This window comes from Giraffa tippelskirchi, chromosome 2, assembly GCF_054371585.1.
Source record: "Giraffa tippelskirchi isolate mGirTip1 chromosome 2, T2T-mGirTip1v1.2.pri, whole genome shotgun sequence".
NCBI classification, from domain to species: Eukaryota; Metazoa; Chordata; class Mammalia; order Artiodactyla; family Giraffidae; genus Giraffa; species Giraffa tippelskirchi.
In genome coordinates, this window is record NC_137276.1 from 99274185 (window position 1) to 99300815 (window position 26631).

At 44.0% G+C, this 26631-nt stretch overlaps 1 protein-coding gene and 2 long non-coding RNA genes across 3 annotated transcripts in view; 1 reads left to right on the forward strand and 2 right to left on the reverse strand.

Annotated features, from left to right (window-relative positions):
* Positions 1 to 26631, reverse strand: part of EPHB1 (EPH receptor B1) — a 456002-nt gene that overhangs the window by 209272 nt on the left and 220099 nt on the right. The window lies entirely within an intron of this gene.
* Positions 300 to 2612, reverse strand: LOC145539856 (uncharacterized). The gene is made up of 2 exons (XR_014078004.1): positions 1070 to 2612; positions 300 to 848 (listed from the first exon to the last, which is right to left on the reverse strand). It is a non-coding gene; the product is annotated as an uncharacterized LOC145539856 (long non-coding RNA).
* On the forward strand, positions 1576 to 6036 carry LOC145539857 (uncharacterized). Its single transcript, XR_014078005.1, has 2 exons — positions 1576 to 1928; positions 3381 to 6036. It is a non-coding gene; the product is annotated as an uncharacterized LOC145539857 (long non-coding RNA).

A 26631-nucleotide genomic window follows, 5' to 3' on the forward strand; every position in this document is an offset into this window, starting at 1 on the left:
GGACCTTACATGGGGGAGAGGGGTCAGGGTGGAGACAAGGGACATGGGAACGAGGCCTCCCCAGACCAGGAGGTCAGCAAGACCTTCTCCTAGTCAGGGGAACTGGTGTGGAGCGGCAGGGGAGGAAGACTGGAGAACTGGTGATGCGGAGAGTCTGTACTCCCAGCTTTGGCCTCATGGAGGGGCTTATGTTCTGGGATGGATCTCTGGGCACAAGGGAGCCCCATTCTAGCCTTGATTAAGCCTGAGTCTGGTTTACTAACAGTTAAAAAAGGTTAGAGAGAGTTTAAGGGCTCAGATGCTCTACATTCTCTTTGATATGAGAACAGGATGTAAACAAGAAAATAAAATCCTAGGAGTTAACCTCTTTAACTCTGATTCAATGGTTGAGAACTTGCTGTTTGGTATGGGGAGCTGTTCATATACTTAAAGAAAGGGCATGAGGAGATGAGTTGTGAGGCTTCTCTAGATCAGTTGAAGAATGCACTTGCTGTTTGGACAAACCAGATAACAAGGCAGCACCTTGCCTACCTGGGGCCACCGACCTTGGAGCAAGTGAATTCCTTAAGAGGAAACAGTCAGCTGAAGCTGACTTGCAAATTCAGCCAACTCAGCAAAATTCAGCTCAGTTCGCAAGATGCAGCCACCACTGACACTGGAGGCTGCATCCTCAGACTGGCCAGCCACCACTGCTTCAGGAGGGGCTGCATCCTCAGGAGGGGCTGCGTCCTCAGGAGGGGCTGCGTTCTCAGGAGGGGCTGCATCCTCAGGAGGGGCTGCGTTCTCAGGAGGGGCTGTGTCCTCAGGAGGGGCTGCATTCTCAGGGGGGGCTGTGTCCTCAGGCTGGCCTGCAAGATTTATCAAATGAAACACTAGGTGCCCACCCAACTGGCTCTGAATTTCAGACAAACAAGTAATTTTTTTTAGCATAAGTAGGTCCCAAATATTGTATGGGATATACTTATAATGAAAACTCACTTGTGAGAAGTTCTTTGAGGACATACTTATACTAAAAAGTTATTTACTGTTTATCTGAAATATGAATTGAACTGGGCATTCTGTATCTTACCTGGCCACCTCATCCTCATGGTCTCAAATCTTGGGCTTCAAATATTCACCTCCTGCCCATGGAGTCTGCAGCTGCCTTTTTCTTTGCAGAGAGTGGGCCTGTTCAGGCTGTGAGGTGGAGATAAGACCCTGGCATTCCAGATGAAAGACCAGTTGGAATGCATTTGAGAACCCCCACTTGAGGAAGTAGCTCTACAGGAAGGCAAAGAACTCCAGCATCACAGCTAGTACTTCTGCACCCACAGAAGGTTCCCTGGGCATTTCTTGTTTCTCAACAAGCCAGCAGCTCTGGGCCACACAAGTAAACTCCAGGGGACCACGTTATTGTGTGTGGGGTGTGGGGATAAGTGAAAGTGAAAGTTGCTCAGTTATGTCCGACTCTTTGCAACCCCATGGACTATACAGTCCATGGAATACTCCAGGCCAGAATACTGGAGTGGGTAGCCTTTCCCTTCTCCAGGGGATCTTCCCAACCCAGGAATCAAACCCAGGTCTCCCACATTGCAGGTGGATTCTTTACCAACTGAGTCACAAGGGAAGCCCTGGGAGCTATTCTCTCCATAGCAGAGACAAGGAGGGAGGACATTAGAATTGTGACTACAGAGTTCTAAGTACTCCAACCAACACACCCACTACTACATTTTGAAGAGTGAGCACATCCCTGCCCTCCTGGTTCACAGATACCCTGGGAAGGGGCCCCAGGCAATGGAATACATCCCTTACCAGCAGGGAATGTATCCACACAACAGAAAATACTCTCCGAGGGGATTCATTAGATAAAGTCCTGGTTGAGCCTTTCCTAAGGGGCTCTGGGCCTTCTGCAGCTGGACGCTCACTAATCCCCATAACATTCCAATGCGGTAAGAAGGTGAAGGAATTATAGATGTACAATTGCTATCAGGAGGATTCGGGAGGATTTCTCCTTGCCCACTTTCTCTATCTCCTCCTCCTTTTCATGCTATTAAGAATAATGCCTTGCGCATAGAGAGCGCTTTACAGTTTAGGAAGAGCTTTCCTGGCATTATCTCCAGTGACCCTCCTGGGCTGCCACATGATGCCCTGAGCCTTCACAGCTCCTGCTTCAGTGCTCCTCACACCACACTCGCTGGACTAAACAACTTTAACCTCAGTCCCTTCTCCCCTTTGGCCCACGCACACACGTGTGCACGGGCACATGGGCACACCTTGCAGATACAGGTGTATCTCATCCATAAACCCAATGCCTGCACTCCTTGCAGGTCAGAACATGGGCCTACAGCTCACCAAATGCCCCCCAGACCCAGGGCATCTTTGGGTGGCCCTTCTGTACAAATACCATAGGTCCCCAAGGGGACAAGCCAGGAAGTTCTTGGGACATCACACCACGTATAGAGGAGCTATTGCCAAAACCACCCTGCCCGAAGGAATTCCAGCTTGCTGGCAAAATGTTCAAAGACTAGCTTGGATTTCTTGCACACCTCCTATAGGCCAGGTCCTTTATACCATACTACAGTGTATGCTATGCTTCTGAAAGGAAAGCAGTGTTACCCAGTTTTATAAATGTTCGAACTAAGGTTTCAGAAAGTGAAAGCGAAAGTCACTCAGTTGTGTCCAACTCTTTGTGACCTCATGGACTATACAGTCCATGGAATTCTCCAGGCCAGAATACTGGAGTGGGTAACCTTTCCCTTCTCCAGGGGATCTTTTCAACCCAGGGATCAAACCCAGGTCTCTAACATTGCAGTTGGATTTTTTACCAGCTGAGCCACCAGGGAAGCCCAAGAATACTGGAGTATTCTGGAGTAAGGTTTCAGAGAGAATCAATATTCACTTCTAGTCCCAGCCAGAAAGTGGCAGAACTGAGATTCAAACCCAGGAACCCAAACTCATATTTTTATTATCTGTAGAATTTGTGGGGGTCAGGAATTCAGACAGAGGTGGGTGGGATAATTCTTGGGCTCCAAGTGGCATTAAGCAGAGTCCCTTGGTTGGTGGCTGGGCATGGCAAGAGGGTTCAAGATAGCCTCTCTCACCTGCCTGGCACAGCGACAGGGCCAGCTGGCTCAGCAGAGCCCATCTCCCTTGCCCTCACCCTGCAGTGTCGGGGTTTCCTCATGTCCTCTCTCCCTCTAGCCGGGAGGCTGGACCGTTACATGGCAACCCAGGGCACCAAGAGACGAGAAGAGACTCTTGGTAGCAAAGTGTAACTCTTTCCACATTCTATTGGTCAAAGTAGTCACAGGCCAGGGCAGATTAAAGGGAAAGGAAATGGGTCCTATCTCTCCTTGGAATGAGTGTCAAAGAGATTGCTGTCATCTCTGTTTTCCCCACAGGTGAGAGATAAACATACAGATGAACTTGGCCAGCCTGCCCCATTGGAGCTACACATGGCCCACCTGCCCCTCACACCTTATTCTGGTAAAGTGATGAGAGGAGCACGCTTACAGGATGTGGCACCCCAGAACTCTGCAACAGGAGCAAAGGTTCTTGGGCTCATAGGCTGAGAGATCTTAGGCCGGTGGGCAGAAACAATGATGATGAATTTTTTAAAGGATAGGGACTAATAAGGGGCATTTAAGAAAAGCATTCTAACACTCACAGAATTCCTGCAACTTTTCTTCATAAATCACCCAAACAGTCAAAGGCCAAGGAGGAAGAACACAGGTGGACTGATGAAACCCACCACTCAAGCAACACAGATGAGTCAGTACCTGTTCCATGAAGACATCATGGAACCTCCAGAAAATATGAAAACCATGTTGCAACCTTGCACCTCTTGGCTTGGTCTGTAAAGAGACTGTCATTCCAAGTGGACCTGAGGTACAATGCAAATTTTAGCTCATTCATTCACTCTTTTTCAACCAAGTTGAAAAAAGTATAAAACCTTCCCTCTACAGAAATCAGCATTGATAGGGTTTGAGAACAGAACAAAACTAGATGCTGTCCCTGGCCACAGGCAAGTCACCTAAACTCTCTGAAGCTCAGTTACCCTTTGTGTAAAATGAACTTGGTCTACTTGATTTCTAAATCTCTCCAATATTTTTATGTTGAGAACTAGTGTCAATGCCCTTTAAAAGTGAAATCCATGCAAAACTAGTCATTTTCTCCCTTATATTAATATACCTAATGGAGTGCCTTTCTGCACAAAACATTTATCCTCAAGGGCCTCCACCCTGAGGGTTTGAACTCTCTCTAGTTTTCAGGTTCAAAACCACACAGAACTCTATCAAATCCTCTCAGAGGCCAGAGACTCATCCCAGTAGGCCTCCTCTCTCAAGGAGATTTGAAGCAGAGAACAGACTTTTCATTTTCAGTGTGCATCTGGGGTAAAGAGATTGAGTTTAGAGTGATGTGCTGAATAACCAAAAACCCAAATTGTGCTTCTGGGCCTGTAGTGACTCTGGATCCTTGGCACATGCTAATTCTCTAGTTTGAGGCCTGCTATGAGGATGGCATGTCTCAGGTCAGGATGCTGCCCATATATTAGAATGTCTGATTCCAGAAGAGTAACCCATTCATTCCTCCTCATCATCATTCCAGTCTCTGGTCCTGCCCACTTTGCCTGGCATTCCACTCCCAGAATCTACCAGGGCAGCAGATTGCTGTCCTTATGGCCACTACCTGTCAAGCCCCGAGGCCCACCTTGTAAACCTCCACAGCTCTGGATCCTGGTCATGTTAGCCCCCCGTTGTATCCTGGGCAGATCCTAACTGTGGCTTCCAAACCTGTTTCCTAACCTGGCTGCCTGTCATCAGCACAACCCGCTATTTCCAAAGATTCCTAAATAGGTGCAGGGACCCTACTGACCAGAGAGGTGAAGGCACCAATGCCAAGTTCAGAAAGGTTTTCAGGGGAAGGTGAAGGCTGGGACAACCCCCTAGTTAAACTATCACAGTGGCTGAGTTAGCTGCACCCTGCACAGGTCTGAAGGTGAAAATAATGGTGAAGATAGCATTGCCTAAGATGTGAAAGGCTGCACGACACACATCTCTTGCGACCTGGTCATCTGTGCACTGCAAGTCCCCATGTGGGAGAGATGGCACAGAGGGTAAAGTAGTGAGGGGCTTACTGACCTCAGAGGCCATTGAGGCCTGGCCCCTCCATCCTGAGTCGGGACAGGTGTGTGCCGATTCCACCATTGCCTTGATTAAAACATTCTGTGTCCTATTGGCCCTGGCCCACCTGGGCACTCCCCGCCCCTTTAGGTATGATATGGGCTGAGGCTCTGGTTCTCCAGGGGCCATGCTCCATCAGCCTCACCATGCTGTTTATGCTGCTGGCTTTGTCTGCCCTCCCCACCCGACTGTGGGCTCCCAGGATCGGGAGCAGCTTCTCACCTGTCCTCAGCCTTTAGCCCAGAGCCTGGCAGCCACTGGGGGGTACTCAGTGGGTGTACGTGGCATCAGTGAATGGATGGAGACATGAGTGGACGGAAGGGAGGACAGATGGAGAGGGAGGTAAGTGAATGTTCGCACCTAAGGGGATTTCCACACCCTCATGCTCCTCTTTTCCTCATACCTGTGAACCCGCCCACACCAGAAACATTGACAAGTCCCATGAGTCAACCTCCCCCTGGACCAGTTTTCTCTTCTTGGGGGTACAGCAGAGTGCTGGCATGTTACACACAGGCCTCCAGCGCACCAGTCATCCGACACTGCCACAAGCTTATAGGCTTTGGATGGCCTATGACTCATGCATCAGGCAAGGTGGTCTGTGGTGGCAGGAGATGCTGAAATAGTATCTCAAGGCCAACAGACACCAGGATTCCAGGCAGCCCAATCTTCCCCAGCAACAGGAGTCAGATCCACGTGAATGGTGTGAGAGGAGCTGTGCAGGTGAGTGGAGGGAGGGTCCTGAGTGGGAGGCTGTGTCCCAAACACAGGACCTGCTGGATTTCAACCTCCTTCTCTAATTACCCAAAGTTGTGCTCCCTAGGATGTACTTTAAGAATAAAAGACCCTTTAATTAAAGCTAATCCACTTTTCCCAATTCCATTTATCACCATGTGTAATTATCATAAATACTGGCCTGGAATAGGAAAAAGTTCTTTTTTCCCTGTGCAGTTCTAGCTTCAGCATCTGTGGAACTAGGGAGCAAAATCCCCAGTCTGTGGGTAAGAAGCCAGGCCCTGTCAGTGGGAAGGGACAGGAGACAAGGCCTGTGGATAAGAGAAACCACAGATTCCTGCCAGGGGTGACACAGACATCTCTGCAGCAGCCTCCCCAGGGAGACACAGATGCAGGAGGGCAGGGGCTGGATGTCATCAGGGCAGTTGGCACAGGGCATGCCCGCTTCTCTTGAGCGACAGAAGCCTAGGGCACTGACCACATGGCTCCAAACCCCAATAGGATTAGAAGAATGAGCTCAGAATGTGGCCATGGCAAAATCTGTGAGCCGGCAGCAGGCAGGGCGGGTAAAGATCGCTCCAGCCTGGGAAGTGTGTGAGTGCTCAGCCTCCTTCTCAGCTTCTGATACTCAAGGGGCCTCTCTGTCCCTCCAGGTTCTGCTCAGCAGCCTCCCCATCCACTGTTCCCCTTCCTTCTGATCCTAAGTCCTACTCAGGACTTTCAGGCAGCATCCATCCTGCAGGGCCTCCTCCAGGAGAGGTTCTGACAGCTCCCAGGTGATGACAGGTTACACACCAGCTACAGGGCCAGCCCTCCCCCGCATCTGCTTGCATATTCACAAGCCGCCTTCTAGTGACCCTCAAAAGTACCTTCTGCCAGGAGTCCCGACGACGGCTTCCTTGACAGGATCACCTGAGCTGGCATGCAGGGATTTTCTAGGCAAAGCCGCTTGGCAGGACTGGCCCAGGGGCCCTGTGGCTGCGACTGGAGGCTGAGCCTTGTCCAGGCACTAAAGCTATTGCTTCATCACAACCCCAGCTCCCCAGGGTCCCACATGGGGTTCCAGCCTCCAGCTCTCCTCCAGGCAGACAGTGCCTGCCTCTTATGGCCTCTGGACCGGGCTACAAACGCACAGTCAGGAGCCTGAACTCCGCCCACAGGACTCCCTTCTGTGCCACCCAGGACCCTTCCAGGTAGACGTGCCCACACTTCTCAGCCTGCCTGCCCCCCACTCTCCCCAGACAGGAGGTGCACATTTTATCTCCAGTGGACCATGAAGGTCTGTAGGAGGTAGGCTGATTTATCAAAGACATAACCATACAGTTGAAATTGTGTCAATATATCTTTGCATAGTGGATTCTGAAGGATGCCCCCTATTTCTCTGGTAAATCATATACATTTAAAGCTCCCAAATGCCTAAATATATATTTATCCAGTAAATCAACTTCGCTTTGAAGTGGTTCATTTCTTTCCTGCAGAAATACAGGATACAGTTGCTAACCTTGTTTTTCTTTGCTTCTCCAAGTTAAAAAAAAAAAGAGGAGCAGAGAAATGAAATTCTGAATAATGAATGTTTAAATATTGACGAAGGTTTGACACTAATGGTGTGAGGGAGTGAGCTGCACAACAGCTTCGCTGCGGCAGGATCTACAGAGGGTAGTGTTTTGCTGGAACCTCTCGAGCTTCTTCCAGCAACTGGACTCTGAGTCTGTGACACGCTACTGAGTACGCTCCGGGGGCCAAAGCAGAGTGCACTGGACTTGGATTGAAATTTCCTGATGCACCAGGAAAGGGCTGGTGATTTATTTGTCTTCATTTCCCGATTCCCTCTCTCAATCTACTAGCAAACAATTTATTCAGAAACAGTGATTTCTTATGTTTTAAGGATATAACTCTGACTCTAGCTAGCTCCCATCTTTCTAGGAGGACGTGTGTGAAATCCCTAACACTGGCCCTGGCTCAAAGCAAGTTCTCAATCCATGGTGGTTCCCTTTTCAACAACCTCCAGACACTTGCGTAGGTTGTGATTTCACAGCCATTGGCCCCAGGGTTCCACATGGGGTTCCAGGAGGCTGGAAACAATCCCTTCACTTTAGAGTCAGGAGGGCGGAGGCCTAGCAAGTCAATGTGACAGAGAGAGCAGCTGTCCTGCATAATCCCTGTAGGGTTAGGCTGGCCTTGATTATGGGAAGCCTAGTGGCTATAACCGGAGAAGGCAATGGCACCCCACTCCAGTACTCTTGCCTGGAAAATCCCATGGATGGAGGAGCCTGGTAGGCTACAGTCCATGGGGTCACTAAGAGTCGGACACGACTGAGCGACTTCACTTTCACTTTTCCCTTTCATGCACTGGAGAAGGAAATGGCAACCCACTCCAGTATTCTTGCCTGGAGAATCCCAGGGACGGGGGAGCCTGGTGGGCGGCCGTCTATGGGGTCGCACAGAGTCGGACACGACTGAAGCGACTTAGCAGCAGCAGCAGCAGTGGCTATAATGATGGAAGATACCAAGCGAAGCTGACCTTCCCCGCAGGACACATACTGCCCTGTCCCTAAGACGAGCTTTGGCCTAGTGTTCTCTGAGTCTATTCCTCTATCTTTAGGCTAAACTCATAGTAAATGATTCCAGAATTTACTGATTGTCACACTGCAGGAAAGGAAGTCCCCTGCAATATTCTATTCCAACATAGACTGAATCCTGCATCGAAGCCCAGGGGCTCCTATTCCTTCCTGGTGGCCCCTTCAGGTACTTCTTCTCTACCCTACCATGCTAGTCAGTCACAAGGACTTTGCCACCAATGTCATCATCACAGTCACATCTCTAATTCAAACACATGTTTTGCTCTGCTACCTCCTGGAACTCCAGAAATGACAATAAGTAGTAGAAAAGGCGGAGAAGGCAATGGCACCGCACTCCAGTACTCTTGCCTGGAGAATCCCATGGACGGAGGTGCCTGGTAGGCTGCAGTCCATGGGGTCGCTAAGAGTTGGACACGACTGAGCGACTTCACTTTCACTTTTCCCTTTCATGCATTGGAGAAGGAAATGGCAACCCACTCCAGTGTTCTTGCCTGGAGAATCCCGGGGACGGCGGAGCCTGCTGGGCTGCCGTCTATGGGGTCACACAGAGTCGGACACGACTGAGGTGACTTAGCAGCAGTAGAAAAGGTGTAAACTCCCCATGGACAGGCAGCACTACGGAGACTCAGCACACAAAGGTCTGTGTAAAATTTTAGAGTGAGGAATGGACACTGACTTGGAGAAATGGCCACAATGCCCGGACCTTGAGTGGGGCCATGTGAGCTGCTAGGTCACTGGAACTTCTTGGAGGCATGGTCCTCCAGGGGTAGAAGTGGAGTTGCAGGCAGAGATGCCTCTGCTGGAAACAAACATAAATAACAGATCAGGAGACTGAATAAACCATCTCTTGAGAAACTGAAGGGCATCTGAGAAAAGACCCCTAGATCCTGACCCCAGTGAATTGATCACCTTGCCATCTGACCACTCGACAGTTTTATCTATCCATCAACAAGCCCCAGGCGCTCACCTTGAAGTAGGAACATCTTTCAGTGCTACACACTAAAATATGAATAGATGGCCTGGATACTCAGAAATAATTTTTAAGCCAGCAAATGAGACAGTAAACTTACAAACAGGAAGAGCATCCAGAAGAAAAATAAGCAAAGCAGAGAACTGAAGGAAATGTCTAAAATTAAAGTAAATACCCTCAGGGAGATGGGAAGGTATTATACTCATGAAAAAAGAATAGCAGGTTTTAAAAAACAAAAGTAAAAGAAAAAAATCAGTAAAATGATTGTGTGACGAAATTAAAGAAATCACCTACACAGGAGAACAACAAAAAAATAGAGATGAAAAATAGGAAAAAGATTATTTAAAAAAAATAAAAAAGAAGATCCGTCCAGGAAGTCTCATTCATACTTGACTATTGAGAGTTTAAGAAAAAAGATAACTAATAAAACGGACTGAAAGAAATGATTAAAAAATAAAAACACTAGGATAAATTTCACAGAATACTCAGGCAATGAATGTTAAGAAAAACAAAAGCATGAAATGTCAGAATCCCAGGATATAAAAAGATATTAAAAACTTCCAATGAGAGAAATCAAACAAAAGAGAATACAAAATAAGGAAACTCAGGATGTCATTGGAACACTCCAACAGCAGCACTGACATGTAGAAGAAGTCAAATCAATGTCTTCAAGTGATTTTTTAACCTAGAATTCATACCCAGTCAATCAATCAAGTACAAGAGCAGAATGATCTTCTCAGACATGGAGTGGATACAAAACATTTACCTCCCAAGCACACTTAAAAAAAAAATGGAATTTCTGAAGGATGCACTGAAGTTAAAAAAGACAGTAAACCAATACAGGAAAGACATAAGACTCAGGAAATACAGGAAGCGATGGATGAAAGTAGTGAAGTTCCAAGACAGATGCCACCTGTGCAGCAGGACTGAAGAGCAAGGTTTCAGCAAGAGAACAGAGGATTTCAGGAAAGACATGGGAAATTATTTGAATTTTCTGAGCTTAGGAAAAATATTCATTATTACAGGATCAATTTGATTTTGTGAAAAAACATAGATATTCTATAGAAAATTAAGAGGAAAAAATGAGGAAACTATTAATCCTAAATTTTATAAAAAGCAAGAGAGAAAATAACCACGTAACTTGATACAGCATTGAAAAATGATTGCATAGATAGAATAATGTAAACATAATATGGATTTAGCCAAAGTTATCAATATAGGTTAACATTATGAACTTATTCTGCATTATACTCAGATATCCTCAAGTCAGATATATATATATATATAAAACAAAAACATTATATAATTATATATAAGAAGATAGAGTGATGGATATTAATGAAATAAGAGAAGAGGAAGGCTGTGGGGAGGAACGAAATAGGAGAAATCCTCAGCAAACGCTGGGTGGAGTCAAAAGACAAAGTCCAAATTAATATCAATAAATAGCACTAAAAGTATATAATTCAAACAATGGAAGATAATATATAAGAAACAAGTCCAAGTGTTAGGGAATAGGATGGAGTGGGGGAAGTGGTCAGGAAACTGATTATTTTTTCACTTTGGTATTAGCTGAATTTTTTAATCTATTTACTTTGATAAAAATTAAAATTAATGAAAAATGAAAAGCTGCTATTCCTACAGATGGACCCTCTACAGCATGGGGGAGAAGGTGCTGGTCCACCCCCTGGTGTGGGGTAAGGAGGGGGCAAATGACAGGGGAACACCTGAAACATGGTCTGCTCTGGCTGGGACTGACACTCTTCTTAAACTCTGGTGACATCCATCCTTGTTTCTAAACCATGAGCTGAAAGGTTTCAAAGAAGGTGGCTTTAGCAGATTAGTTGGAATTTTCCCTCTCTGGGATTAAAATAGAAGTAAAAGTCGTATTTTCACACCTAGAGCCACACTGGGGCCCTGTTTTCATTCCACCACACAGTGTGTGACATGAAAATAAACAACCCTGGAATGGAGGTGCGTCTGTGTTTTCCAGGCTCTTGAGCTGGAATTGGGCAGAGGGTATGCAGCCAGACTATTTTCACACCAACCGTTGACTGAGTCTCGCACGTCTTTGCATTTAGAGGGGATTTTCGTCACTGCCTCGTTTCAGGACTGACTAGTTGTAGATGGCAAGCTGATGGCTCAGCCCAGAGATCTCAGCCAGCACATGTAGGCTGAACAAGTTGTCCATGGATCTCGAATGACTGACCAAGTATTGAAGCTTGCCGAGGGGCCATTTTTCAGTGTGGCCCAGAAAAAAACGACTTCACTGGGCATCCCAAATTATAGCCTGAACCAATGACATATTCACTCAAAACACCAACATATGCAGTCAAAACAAATCCCCTAAAAATCAAGAATTATTTTTTAAAGAGTCTGAGTATAAAAATGCAGAGTGAGAAAATTCACAAGGGAGAATGGTATAAAATATTTACTGGCCAGCAATGCCTGGCAATTTCCGCCAAATTCCCACTAAAACACTGGTAAAAACTAGACAAGTAAAAACTCAAAAGACACTATGTAAACTACATTTGATAGGGTGCTAAAACCTTGAGGGATTTTCACCAATTATAAAGCCATGGGCTCAGGACTAAAAAACATAAACAGAGGCACATATGTATTTTTTTGCTTGACTTACCACCCAATTAAAGTAAGATGGGGAAGACGTTCTGGTCCTCATTCAAGTTCAAAACACAAGTTCATGCCACCGTCTATCCTAGAGATTCTCACAGGAGTGACTGGGCCCCCTAGGAAACATTTCACAAGGTCTGGGGACATCTGAAGCTGTTGCAATCTGAGGGGAGGGGATGCTCCTGGCATTTAGTGAGTAGATGCCAGGGAGACTCTTAACATCTTACAACATACTGGATGGCTCCCCAAACAATGATCTGAACAAAAATGCTAATAGTTTTCAAGGATGAGAAAAGCTGCTATACTGTGTGGGGGAATATGCATGTATATACATATGTTTTGGGCAGCTCCTCATGGTTTATGGGATCTTAGTTCCCCTACCAAGGATCAAACCTGGGCCCAGGGCAGTGAAAGCACAAAGTCGTAACTGTTGGACCACCAGGGAATTCCTGTGTGGGATATATATTTTACGGCAATGAGAGTATCTATTTTCCCATCATACCAAAGCTCAATAACACACACACACACTCTCACAGTACACCTTAATACATTAGGCTTGAAGGTCTTAATGTTATCTAAGAGGACTTTTAAAAAATTTACAAGTATTCATGCAGGAGAAAAAGCAAAAATGAAATAACAATAAAGGACTAGCCTCAGACCACCTCTGCAATATCACAAAGGCAAGAACAGAAGACTTCAGACAGCAGCACTCATTGAGTTTTGCAGAAAATGGTTGTGACCATGAAGTTTCATACTCAACCAATACATCGTCTAAATGTGGAACAACAGACTCTTCAGGATAAAGCCTGAACTCTGAAATTTAAGTATTGTGTAGAAAAGAAAATATTACTTGAAAATACACTTCACTCAACTGAGTGATGAATCAAAATGAAGAATGCAAGAATGGGAAAGCTGGAGGTGAGTGATAAAACCCATTTCAATTTACAGTTCTCTGTATTATTACTGTAAATGAGAATGAGAAAAAACAAATAACATAGTAAGAAAGGGGATACACGACAGACACAATGGTTTCTTGTAGTTCAAAATATCTTTCTATATAGCACTGTGCTAAAGAATTGAAAAATCTCAACATTTGAACATTTCCCTGAAAAATGTAAATCATTAAAATGTGACACAGGAAAAAATAAAAAACCTTAAGGGATTAATTATCGAGGTAGAATGAAAAAACTACTGAAGTTTACATCAGAGAAATATTCCAAGACCAAAGACTTTTACAGAGGGGAGGGGGTTCTTTCAAGCTTACAAGAAAAACATACCATCATGCTGTATTATCTGTCCCATGCATTAAAAATACATAAAACTGTCTAGTTAATTTATGAAGTTAGTAGTAAAACCTCCTGCCAAAATGTGCCAATATAACCAAAAAAAAAAAAAAATTCACTTATGAATACAGATGTGACCATCTGAATAAAAACACTACAAACCAAACACAACATTCACTATGGTCAACTAATGTTTATTCTAAACATTGAAAATATAGTTTTATATTTTTTATTAACATTAATCAAAACTTCATGTCAATTGAGCAACAAGCGAAATATACTTATCTCAAAACAAACTGATTATATTCTTCTCTACTTTTCTTTCAAGTAAGCAATGCTATTTTTCTTTCTAGTCTTCTGCTCTAAACCTATACTATTTTAATAATGAAACAATTAAAGTCAGTTCCAATAAAATTAGAAAGAAAATGAGCTTGTTTCCTCTCACTAACGCTTTCCACTTTTCTAGAAGATCAGGCCAAGGCAATAAGAATGAAACAGAAATTAGAGATGTAACTACTAGAAAGGAAGAAAGAAATCATCATGGCTTTGGACAGTGTGATTAGAGACACAGAAATTGCAAAGAAACAACTGGAAAATATTCTGTACTTAGAAAAGAGAGTTTAGAAAAAAAAAAAAAGAAAAGAGAGTTCAGAAAAATAGATCATTACAAAGGGGGCGGGGAGAAGAGCCTTCTTTAATACCAGAAATAACCAGTTTTTAAAATCCACTCACAACAGCAGTAAAAAATATCAAAAGCAAAGACATCAGAATAGCCCTCAATTGTGACACCAAAATGAAGAAAATTAAAAGCATTACTGAAATACATAAAATAAGAGTTGACAAAATGGGGAGACATGCTCCTGGATAAAGACTGAATGCGATCAATTCTCAAAGTAACATAGAAGTTTAAAACATGACCAATCAAACTACCAGCAGCTGACGGTGGGAAAACGGGATTGTTCCAGAGAAGGGAAGGAAACTTGACCAAAGTAGTCTAAGATCTTCCAGTAAAATGAATAGGCAAAGGAATGAAGAAAGTCTGTATAAAGCAGAATAAAGAGAGGTGAACTCATCTAACCAGACTGAACCCTACTTTATAACCGTTAGAATCAGAAAGCCCAGCGCTGGTGCGATCGTGGGTAAAGCGAACACAGGGCACCGCAGCACTCCTGAAACAGATCCAAGTCCATTTAAGAACTTAATCAGTGACAGAGGAAGCAGTACAAGTAAATGGCGTAGAAATGTACTAGGACAATTGGCTATTGGGAAAAAAATTAAATTAAACTCTCACTCTATTACTATTTACTAAAATACATGCTAGGTGGATTGAAGAGTTGATATAAAAACAAAAGCCATTTAAAACAGGACTATATCCATATATTACTTTTGAGATTTAATTATTCTAATGAAGCAGTTAAAAAAAAAAAACTAACAGAAAATACAACTGTAAATTTGACTGAAGGGCATTTTAAGCATAAAAGCCCTGGAGAGAGAGAAGGTAGATTACAGAAGGAAAGCTCAGAACATTCATTACATAAAAATTTAAAATTTCTGCTATTAAAAATCATAAGCAAAATGTAATTGCACACTGAGGTACTGAGACATGCTACAACCTTGAAAACATCCTGTTAAATGAAAGCAAATACAAAAGCCCATGTATTGTGTGCTTTCCTTTATATGAAATGTCCAGAATAGGCAAATCCATAGAAACAGAAAGTAGGTTAGTGGTTTCCAGGAACTGGGGACAAGGGGAGGGGAAATGAATGGGGAGAGACTGCTGGTGGGTACTAGGTTTCTTTTCAGGATGATGAAAATATTCTAAAACTGATCATGGTGATGGCTGTATAACTCTATGAATATCCTAAAAACCAATGAATTGTACACTTTAATGGCGTGAATTGTATGGCATGTGAATTATCTCAGTAAAGCTGTTATAAAAAGCATAATGGCAAATAACCAATTGGGAGAAAGCTTTGTAACATATTTGAAGAAAGATTAATAATCTTGTTATATAGGAGACCCTTTAATAAGTAAAACAGTGACACCCTACTGGAAAATTGGGCAAAATCAATGAACAGACAATAAATGACTAAGAAACTAATGTGTCTATTCTATCAAGTTAGCAGGGATTTAAGGAACCGTAATGCTCAATGCAGAAGAAGGTGCCAGAGCAAGGACAGTCTCATCTATGGTGGCAAAGCCTTCAACTGGAGACCGTGCTGGACAGCAACCTATAAATAAGCACCTAGACCCATCGCCAAATCACACGCACTTTATTCTATGTCTAGAAATCTGTCCTTAAGAAATAAGCACGAGTGCCCAAGGATTTATGTATGAGGATGCTCACAGCATCATTATTTGTGGATATTATTTGTGGATATTATGAATATCCACAAATTAGGATAAGCATAAGTGCTCAAAAAGGGAGAAATGGTTAAATAAATTATGGATCAGCCACAAGACTGAATATTATGCAGCCATTAAAAATGATGTTTTCAAATAAATTTAATGACAAGGAAAATGATCACAATGTAATGTTCAGTGGATGAAGGATATAAAATTGCTTATAATATGACCCCATCCACACAAAATGCTAGAATGAAATACACCAAAAGGCTGCAGAAATGATCTCTAGATGGTGGCATTCTGGGTGATTTTCATTTTTCTTTTTATTTCCCATATCTTCCATGTTTCCTACAATAGGCATATTTTATTACTGTCATTCAAAAACAAAAAAAATGATATTTTCCTAGAATATTCATCCACAGGCAAGTATTTGGCCAGAAGAATGAATAACTGCAATGCAATTTCTTTGAAAGCTGGTATCTGCTTTGCACCCCTTCCCCATAGCCTTCCCTCCTCCCAGAGTCCCAGGGTGGAATCAGTTTTAAAGGCCCACCCCCATCCTGGAGGCAGCTCCATCCTGCTCAACCAGCCTGGCTGTCTTAGACTGTATGGGCTGCTATAACAAAACACCACAGACGGGGTGGCTTATAAACAACAAAAATTTATGTCTCACAGTTCTGGAGCCTAGAATCCTGAGATCAAGGTACCAGTATGGTTGGATAAGAGCCTTCTTCCAGGCTGCAGACTTCTCATTGTATGCTCACACAGCCAAGGAGCACAGGAACTCTCTGGACCCATTTTTATAAAGTCACTAATTCCATCTGTGAGGGTCCCACTCTCATGATCCAATCTCCTCCCAAAGGCCCCACCTCCTAATTTCATTACCCTAGGGGTTAGAATTTCAACATATGCACCTGGGGAGGACACATTTAGACCACAGCCCTGCCTATGGAGCACTCCTATGCTCCAGCTCACTTAGGCTCTTATCTCTGGGGGTTGAGTCTCTCCGAGAATAATATAGCTGACAACACTGATGCATCTAAAGGTTTTTCTACTCAAAGTATTGAGTGAAGAGAATGGGGTGCCCCAAAATTTCATTTGGATTTTTCCAAATGAGTTGCAGAAAAATCTGAATGAACTTTTTAGCCAACCCAATATTTATTCTAATAAGGAACATTTTAAAGGTTAAAGAACCTTTAAAATTCAGTGAAAAGAATGTCTCATAATTAAATAAAATGTGATATATATATTAACATATATTCCATTGTACACAACAGTGATATGTGTATATATGTGTGTGTGTGTATACATATGTGTGTGTATATACATATATATGTGTGTGTGTGTGTGTGTATATATATATATATATATATATATACAGTCTATCATATAATGGAATATTATTATTCAACTCTAAAGAAAAAAGGAAATCCCACCATTTGGGACAACATAGATGAACCTACGGAGAAGGCAATGGCACCCCACTCCAGTACTCTTGCCTGGAAAATCCCATGGATGGAGGAGCCTGGTAGGCTACAGTCCATGGGGTCGCTAAGAGTCGGACACGACTGAGCGACTTCACTTTCACTTTTCCCTTTCATGCACTGGAGAAGGAAATGGCAACCCACTCCAGTATTCTTGCCTGGAGAATCCCAGAGACGATGGAGCCTGGTGGGCTGCCATCTATGGGGTCGCACAGAGTCGGACATGACTGAAGCGACTTAGCAGCAGCAGCAGCAGCAGATGAACCTGGAGGACATTATCCTAAGTGAAATAAGCCAGACACAGAAAGATAAATATTACATGATTTCACTTATATATAGTTGAATATAGATATAAAAGCCAAACTCATAGTAACAGAGAGCAGAATGGTAGCCGCAGAATGAGGTATGGGGGAGATCTAGAGCTAAAAGCAAAATGGTAGTTACAAAGGGCTGGGGCTGGGGTTCATGGGGACCAATTGTTTAATGGGAAAGATGTTAATTGTGCAAAAGATGAAGGAAGAGAGCTGTGGAATGTAGGATGGTGATGGCTGCACAGCAATACAAATGAACTTAGTACCACTGAACCATACACTTAAACATAGTTAAGATGGTAAGATTTAAGTTAAGAGTATTTTACCGAAATTTTTAAAAAGGATGTGTCAGGGTGGAATCTCAGTCCTGCGGAAGAGATGGGGAGGATCCCCACTGAGCCCCAAAACCAGCTGCTGTGGGCAGCCCCTTCTCTGCTGGAGCCGAAGGCAGGAGTGTGGGGAATGCTTTATAGGGCCCCCAGGTACTCTGCAGCGCTGCACATAGAGCTCCACTGGCATGGAGTGGAGCCTGGCATGGAGTGGAGCCTGGCATGGCTAGGCCTGGGAAGAAAGGCAAGAGCACTGTGAACACGGAAGTTCCCAAGCAGACTTCCCACCGGCCCCACCGCCTCAGCCTCTCCAGAGGGAGAGATTCAGCCTGCAATTCTGTCAGTTCCCATCAGCTGGCACAACTCACTCCTGTCCAGTGCTGAGGAGGAAATGAGATCACACAAAGCCCACGTACACTCCCTGTCACGCAGCGTCACTCAGAAAGCATTAAGAAATTGGCCTGTCAAGGAAATAAGCCCTGTGTTTATTCAGCAGCTACTAGGCAAACTGAATGGGATGCTACTAGTGTCCTGGGCCACTCATGGACGGGCACACCATAGCAAAAGGCAGAACAACAGTAGCCAAGACACAGGGGAAACGGTGGTCACAGTGTAAGCAGAAGTTTCAAGAATCTGCCGAGGGGAGGAAGGTGACGTCTGAGCTGGTCACTGAAGAAGGAAAGGAAGGCTGTTACAGATGGAGCTCAGAGGCTCAGCAAGGGCCCCTAGGCAGGAGGAATGTCAGATGTGCTGAGCCTCAGAGAGCCTCCCGAAGAGGTCGGTCCTTGCTCGGCACCCCATCAAAGCGGCTGACAGGCCTCGCTGGTCACTTACTCGGAGGACTCATACCTCCATGGGTCTAAGTTGGGCACAGTGTGGGGAGGACAGGGGACTGCTGCTTGCCTGGAAGTGCCAGCACCCCTCATGATCGGGGATTCACAGAACCTGTCCATCTGTCCAGACCCAGTTTAAGCACCACCTTCTGCCTCACAGCTTCTCTTCTCTCCACTGTCCTCTCCAGGGGTCTCATCACATCCCATCAACTCACAGCCCAGGCACAGCGGACAAAGTTGGCAGTGAGATGACCTCAATGTGTCTGAATGTACGAAGGTCCTTTCTGTGCCCATGGATTTATTCAGTCATTTATTCATTCAACGAACACATATTGACCGACCACAGTAGGCCAGGCCCTATTGCGGACTCATGGGAATGCCACAATAGAAGACCGTGAAAGACTTACTCCATGACCCCAACCTATTCAGCTTCTAGTAGATGAGACAAAGGAAAAGCCCAAGGCCCCAGAGCTCAGACATGGAAGGTAGGGAGAGCAGAAGGCTGCCGGAAAGGCAGTGCTGGTGCTCTTCCACCAGGGTGCTGTGGGGCACCCCAGGGAGTTGATGGCGTCTGAGCTGGTGCTGGACCACCTGAGCAGGTGGCCTCCCCGCCGGTGCTACACAGGCACCTGAATCTGAGATTAATCAGAAGGCTCTGGCTGCCTGGGAAATAACTGATTTATTCTCTCATTGTTACACACACACACACACACACACACACACACACACACACACACACACTCTATTTGCAATCCTTTTGTTCTGGGTTTTCTACACATTTAATTACCTCAGGATAAATCTGATTTCTCCTCGCGGAAAATCTCTCTTTTGTTTTCTTTTAATTTCCCTTCCTTTCACATTATATTTGACAAAGTTGGGAGAGACACCAAGACTGATGAGCAATGGGGGCAGCGGGGAATGGGGTGGGGAATGCTGAAAAGCCATCAAGGCTGTGAAGGGGGCGCCCGGTGATGCAGGCTGCCTCAGCTCTACACCCAGAGCCATAAATTAGGAGAAGTGCCCTGGACTTATATTTAATTCAATAACAAATACTTACTCACATAAAAATAACTTATTTTCATTCTGGGAGGGTAAGGCCTAAATTTAAACAATCTTTCCCAGGCTGCCTGAGGAAAGTCTGACAGTTCCGCCTCCTCCACCCCCTCAAGCTCCAGGCCTTCAGCCGCCACTTGAGAGGAGGGAAGGGAGTCTTGTGCTGGCCACAGCCCAGCCAGAGGAGGGTTGTCTGGGCATCTCTGTGGTGAGCACAGTCCGGGCCAGAGTCCTGAGAACTAAGCACACAGACTTTCTGAAGGGAAACATGTCAAGTGGATGGAATGACGGCTGTGCTTATGGAATAAAGTTTCTATTTCAAGCTTGAGGGAAGACCAGAAAAGCTATTGGTTTCCCTGGGAGAGAGGATGCTGCCCCCAGGATTCTGGGCCTGGACCTGGGCCTGGGGAGGGAGGGTACTGCCCCCACCTGGCTGCCAGACCCTGGGCAGGGTAGGACTCTGGACTTGGTTCTGTCTCAAATGGTTACCCCGGAACAAAAGACCTCAAACAGTTCTTTTAAACCCTGGCACCTCATGGAATCACCTGGGAAGATTTTAAAATACTACAGCCCACTCCCACGGGGACCAATTCAGTCAGAAGGGCAGGGGAGGGGCACAGGCTGGCATCAGTGTTGGGTTTAAAAGTTCCCCAGGCCTTTCACAAGTTCAGCCAGGTTGAGAAGCCCTGGGTCAACATGTAGGGATGTGTGTTACCTGCTCTTGGTGGTATGCAAAGGCCACTGGGTCAGTAGTAAGCGGCCAGAAGTCCATTCCTTTAGCTGATGGGCACTGAGATGCCCAGTGACTCCAGAAGTGGAGAAGCAGGCAGAGGGCAACAGCAAGAACACCACAGAAACCGGCAGATAGGAGCTATGGTTCTGCCCTCAGAAGGATGCAATCAGACTCCTGGCCCAAATGGGATGGCTATGCAAAGGAGGAGTCAGGACAGAGCCTGAGGTGCTGCCTGAGAGTTCTTAACACCCCCAAACACATACACATCTGGTAACGCAGTACCCTTCATCCCTAAAGACAGAGGGTGAATCTGTGATTGGCGGTGACCAGCAATTCTCTCCCTCCATTAAATAAGAAAAAAGAAAAATAAAACGAGAAAGCAAAAACTAGAAGAAACAGTGGGTGATTTGTGCCTCTGTGAATGCTGGGTTCTGGGTGAGTTGTCACTGTTCAATGTCAAGACCTTACCTGACCCTTCACACAGGCCCGCAGGGCACCGCCCATTTGGAACAGTGATCTAGAAGCTGGACAGGCATGTCTCCTCTACTGGCGTGAAAGCGTCATAAGGGCACATTTCCTAGTGTTTAGCACAGGGCTTCCCACCAACACTGTGAATATGAATTATAAATAACCCTTTACTGAATTATGAATGGGCATTTCTCCATCTCTGCCACAGATAATAGTCTTCCTGCTAGAAGCAGCTTTCCTCTAAGAAACACCTGGTAAATTCAAAAGTCAGCACCGCTCTTTTGAGTGGTGGAGGATTCCTGGTTGCAAGCAATAGAAATTGACTGTGGTTAAGTGAAAGAAACAGCAAAGGGAGGCAGACTTATGGAAAGTGATGGAACAGTGGTCTGAACCCTCAGAAAGACTGGGCAGGGGACTAGGCAGCCTGGGCCACACCTGGAATGCATCTGGAGCTGCCTAGACATTCCTGATGACCCCTCGGCCCTGCCGATCCACCAAACACCCGACACAGCTGTCTGCTGGGACTTAATGCTACTGCGAATATTCCAAGTCACCTAAACCTTTGAGACCCTCCCTCAGAAGTCAAAGCCTTAGTTAGAGGCACCCAGGCAGCAGACCTGAGGTCCGTCCAGTGCCCACACACTAGCTCCCTGAGGAGGGAGGAAGACCTTGAGGCCCCTAAGAGTTCCTGAAGCTTTGCAGGTGAATATCCCCAACCCTGCTTCAAGCAGGAAGGAGTCTTCCATTTCTAAGTCGTTCCCATAGGCCCCTTCACCAGGTATGTGTCCCTGCAACACGGAATCCCGTCCTGGAATTCCAGAATGACTTCATTCCATCTGACTTTTAAAACTAGCTGGACTAGCAGGAGTCACAATACTCATTTCAGATAAAATAGACTTCAAAATAAAGGCTGTGAAAAGAGACAAAGAAGGACACTACATAATGATCAAAGGATCAATCCAAGAAGAAGATATAACAATTATAAACATATATGCACCCAACATAGGAGCACCACAATATATAAGGCAAATACTAACAAGTATGAAAGGGGAAATTAACAATAACACAATAATAGTGGGAGACTTTAATACTCCATTCACACATATGGATAGATCAACTAAACAGAAAATTAACAAGGAAACACAAACTTTAAATGATACAATAGACAAGTTAGATTTAATTGATATTTACAGGACTTTCCACCCCAAAACAATCAATTTCACCTTTTTCTCAAGTGCACACGGAACTTTCTCCAGGATAGATCACATCCTGGGCCATAAATCTAGCCTTGGTAAATTCCAAAAAATTGAAATCATCCCAGTCATCTTCTCTGACCACAATGCAGTAAGATTAGACCTCAATTATAGGAAAAAAAACTATTAAAAATTCCAACATATGGAGGCTAAACAACACACTTCTGAATAACCAACCAATCACAGAAGAAATCAAAAAAGAAATCAAAATATGCATAGAAACAATGAAAATGAAAACACAACAACCCAAAACCTATGGGACACTGTAAAAGCAATGCTAAGGGGAAGGTTCATAGCAATACAGGCGTACCTCAAGAAACAAGAAAAAAATCAAATAAATCAACTAACTCTACACCTAAAGCAACTAGAGAAGGAAGAAATGAAGAACCCCAGGGTTAGCAGAAGGAAAGAAATCTTAAAAATTCGGGCAGAAATAAATGCAAAAGAAACAAAAGAGACCATAGCAAAAATCAACAAAACTAAAAGCTGGTTTTTCGAGAAGATAAACAAAATTGACAAACCATTAGCCAGACTCATCAAGAAACAAAGGGAGAAGAATCAGATCAACAAAATTAGAAATGAAAATGGAGAGATCACAACAGACTCCACAGAAATACAAAGGATCATAAGAGACTACTACCAACAGCTATATGCCAATAAAATGGACAACTTGGAAGAAATGGACAAATTCTTAGAAAAGTATAACTTTCCAAAACTGAACCAGGAAGAAATAGAAGATCTTAAAAGACCCATCACAAGCACAGAAATCGAAACTGTAATCAGAAATCTTCCAGCAAACAAAAGCCCAGGATCAGACGGCTTCACAGCGGAATTCTACCAAAAATTCAGAGAAGAGCTAACACTTATCTTACTCAAACTCTTCCAGAAAATTGCAGAAGATGGTAAACTTCAAAACTCATTCTATGAGGCCACCATCACCCTAATTCCAAAACCAGACAAAGATGTCACAAAAAAAGAAAACTATAGGCCAATATCACTGATGAACATAGGTGCAAAAATCCTTAATAAAATTCTAGCAAACAGAATCCAACATCATATTAAAAAGATCATACATCATGACCAAGTGGGCTTTATCCCAGGAATGCAAGGTTTCTTTAACATCCGCAAATCAATCAATGTAATACACCACATTAACAAATTGAAAGATAAAAACCATACGATTATCTCAATAGATGCAGAAAAAGCCTTTGACAAAATTCAACATCCATTTATGATAAAAACCCTCCAGAAAGCAGGAATAGAAGGAACATACCTCAACATAATAAAAGCTATATATTACAAACCCACAGCAAACATTATCCTCAATGGTGAAAAATTGAAAGCGTTTCCCCTAAAGTCAGGAACAAGACAAGGATGCCCACTTTCACCACTATTATTCAACATAGTTTTGGAAGTTTTGGCCACAGCAATCAGAGCGGAAAAAGAAATAAAAGGAATACAGATAGGAAAAGAAGAAGTAAAACTCTCACTGTTTGCAGATGACATGATCCTCTACATAGAAAACCCTAAAGATTCTACCAGAAAATTACTAGAGCTAATCAATGAATATAGTAAAGTTGCAGGATATAAAATTAACACACAGAAATCCCTTGCATTCCTATACACCAATAATGAGAAAACAGAAAGAGAAATTAAGGAATCAATACCATTCACCATTGCAACAAAAAGAATAAAATACTTAGGAATATACCTACCTAAAGAAACAAGAGACTTATATATAGAAAACTATAAAACACTGGTGAAAGAAATCAAAGAGGACACAAACAGATGGAGAAATATACCGTGTTCATGGACTGGAAGAATTAATATAGTGAAAACGAGTATACGACCCAAAGCAATCTATAGATTCAATGCAATCCCTATCAAGCTACCAACGATATTTTTCACAGAACTAGAACAAATCATTTCACAATTTGTATGGAAATATAAGAAACCCCAAATAGCCAAAGCAATCTTGAGAAAGAAGAATGGAACTGGAGGAATCAAAACCTGCCTGACTTCAGGCTCTACTATAAAGCCACAGTCGTCAAGACAGTATGGTACTGGCACAAAGATAGAAATATAGATCAATGGAACAAAATAGAGAGCCCAGAAATAAATCCGCGCACCTATGGACACCTTATCTTCGACAAAGGAGGCAAGAATATACAATGGAAAAAAGACAATCTCTTTAACAAGCGGTGCTGGTAAAACTGGTCAACCACTTGTAAAAGAATGAAATTAGAACACTTTCTAACACCATACACAAAAATAAACTCAAAATGGATTAAAGATCTAAACGTAAGACCAGAAACTATAAAACTCCTAGAGGAAAACATAGGCAAAACACTCTCCGACATAAATCACAGCAGGATCCTCCATGACCCACCTCCCAGAATATTGGAAATAAAAGCAAAAATAAACAAATGGGACCTAACTAAAATTAAAAGCTTTTGCACAACAAAGGAAACTATAAGCAAGGTGAAAAGACAGCCTTCAGAATGGGAGAAAATAATAGCAAACAAAGCAACAGAAAAACAATAAATCTCAAAAATATACAAGCAACTCCTGCAGCTCAATTCCAGAAAAATAAACGACCCAATCAAAAAATGGGCCAAAGAACTAAACAGACATTTCTCCAAAGAAGACATACAGATGGCTAACAAACACATGAAAAGATGCTCAACATCACTCATTATTAGAGAAATGCAAATCAAAACCACAATGAGGTACCATTTCACACCAGTCAGAATGGCTGCTATCCAAAAGTCTACAAGCAATAAATGCTGGAAAGGGTGTGGAGAAAAGGGAACCCTCTTACACTGTTGGTGGGAATGCAAACTAGTACAGCCACTATGGAGAACAGTGTGGAGATTCCTTAAAAAACTGGGAATAGAACTGCCATATGACCCAGCAATCCCACTGCTGGGCATACACACTGAGAAAACCAGAATTGAAAGAGACGCGTGTACCCCAATGTTCATCGCAGCACTGTTTACAATAGCCAGGACATGGAAGCAACCTAGATGTCCATCAGCAGATGAATGGATAAGGAAGCTGTGGTACATATACACAATGGAATATTACTCAGCCATTAAAAAGAATACATTAGAATCAGTTCTATTGAGATGGATGAAACTGGAGCCCATTATACAGAGTGAAGTAAGCCAGAAAGAAAAACATCAATACAGTATACTAATGCATATATATGGAATTTGAAAAATGGTAACGATAACCCTATATGTGAGACAGAATAAGAGACACAGATGCATAGAACAGTCTTATGGACTCTGAGGGAGAAGGTGAGGGTGAGACGTTCTGGGAGAATAGCATTGAAACATGTATATTATCATATGTGAAACAGAACACCATTCCAGGTTCAATGCATGAGACAAATGCTCAGGGCTGGGGCAATGGGATGACCCAGAGGGATGGGATGGGGAGGGAGGTGGAAGGGGGGTTCAGGATGGGGAACACATGTAAACCCATGGCTGATTCATGTCAATGTATGGCAAAAACCACTACAATATTGTAAAGTAATTAGCCCCCAACTAAAATAAATAAATTTATTTAAAAAAAACCTAGCTGAACTGAAGTAGGCATAAGCTCTCTTGCTTGATGGGTAACTGAGGCAGTTCTACAATCTAGTGTTTACAACACACTTCATCCTTAGCCAGAAGGAAGCGGTGGCAGTTGCAACGTTAGCCTCTGGTTACCAAGAGAGGCTGGGGACACTGTCTGGGGGAGACACTTGGGAAGGAGATAAAGCACCCTTAGAGAACTAGGTTGTTTCCAAGCTGTGGGCTGGGGGTAGAGAAGAGTGGTTGCAGTCTTGGCTGGAGCAGCGGTCTGGACAAATTACTTTTCTTTCTTTATGGAGCTTAGCCCCAGGCTTCTCAGCCCAATGGCTGATACTTCCTCCTTCCCCCATCCCTGCTCGCACCTGAATATCAGCCCAAATCTGCTGCCAGCCCTGATGTGTCCCCTGACACACTGACTCCGCAGTACGCTGTGGTGATGCAATAGGTCAGGCTCTGCTCCCAGTGCCTGCAATTTGCCCATCGCCCATCCTCCTGAAGGCAGCTGATTTCACAGCAGTCCCAAGAAAGAGAGTGAGCATCACATCACTAGGCAGGGGGCGGGGTAGGGGAACCACAGGGATGGACCACACGTGAGTTTGCATCACGGGTAAACCTTGGCGCCTTCCTCAGTCCCCTAATAACTGTTATTAAGGTCCCGAGATGGGGGTTTATCATCATCTGTTCATAGTTTTAGGTAGAAACAAGATTGGGTCTGTGACTCCCACTTCTGTTTCTTCAACGTTCCTTTTTCAGAAGTGGAGATGACAGCCTTCCTGACTGGCATAGTCCAAAGTGGGTAAAAGTGGGAATGATTTGGGAGACCTAGGGTTTTCACTTAGAAGTGGTCAGGTGCCACATCTACTATGATGACATGGCTGGAAACTAC